The 1,000-nt window shown below is 33.0% G+C and overlaps 1 protein-coding gene across 3 annotated transcripts in view; it reads right to left on the bottom strand.

The window, feature by feature from the left end:
- Nucleotides 1–1,000, bottom strand: part of LOC106459605 (glutamate receptor ionotropic, kainate 2-like) — a 31,968-nt gene that overhangs the window by 11,905 nt on the left and 19,063 nt on the right. The window lies entirely within an intron of this gene.

The raw sequence follows: 1,000 nt of genomic DNA, 5'->3' as shown, positions 1-1,000 counted from the left end.
GTAACGTTCAGTATATTGTAAATATAAGTTGTAACGTTCAGTATATTGTAATATAAGTTGTAACGTTCAGTATATTGTAAATATAAGTTGTAACGTTCAGTATATTGTAAATTTAAGTTGTAACGTTTAGTATATTGTAAATATAAGTTGTAACGTTTAGTATATTGTAAATATAAGTTGTAACGTTCAGTATATTGTAAATTTAAGTTGCAAAGTTCAGTAACTTTCAAAATAAAATGTAACAGAGAACCGAAGTATTATCGATTGACATTATTGTTCATTATAAACAGAAATAATTTATTACACATATAACGTTTTTTTTTACCTCGATGCAATAAGTTTTAAAGGTGGATCTTTATCGATTGGTACTGTTGCTTATGTCCCCATAGCATAGCGGTAAGTCTGCGGACTTATAACGCTAGAAATCGGGTTTCGATACCACGTGGTGGGCACAGCACAGCTAGCCCTTTCTGTAGCTTTGTGCTTAACTACAAACAAACAAAGTGCTGCCCATCCTTTGACCTTTATTCAACCTTCATTTATTACCTTCTAATGCTTTGTTTATCTACTGGCGGAAAGGACTCTTCTCTATAAAATATTTATGTCAACGTAAAAGTACAAACTATAATAGCTTCAGCCGAGTCTGAAAGGTTCATAGGATACTAGTATTGAGAAAACTGAATTTACAAAATTTATCTTTTGTTTTTTAGGATATTGTAGTGTACGGGTCATACACGTGTAAGAACTTACCAGAAACTATACGTACGTGTAAGAAGTTACCAGAAACTATGTGCACGTGTAAGAACTTACCAGAAACTATACGTACGTGTAAGAACTTACCAGAAACTATACGTACGTGTAAGAAGTTACCAGAAACTTTGTGCACGTGTAAGAACTTACTAGAAACTATACGTACGTGTAAGAACTTACCAGAAACTATGTGCACGTGTAAGAACTTACCAGAAACTATGTGCACGTGTAAGAAGTTACCAGAAACTAT

This window comes from Limulus polyphemus, unplaced genomic scaffold (assembly GCF_000517525.1).
Source record: "Limulus polyphemus unplaced genomic scaffold, Limulus_polyphemus-2.1.2 Scaffold636, whole genome shotgun sequence".
Lineage (NCBI taxonomy): Eukaryota > Metazoa > Arthropoda > Merostomata > Xiphosura > Limulidae > Limulus > Limulus polyphemus.
Note: the sequence above shows the minus strand (reverse complement) of the source record. Positions and strands in the feature narration are given on the sequence as shown.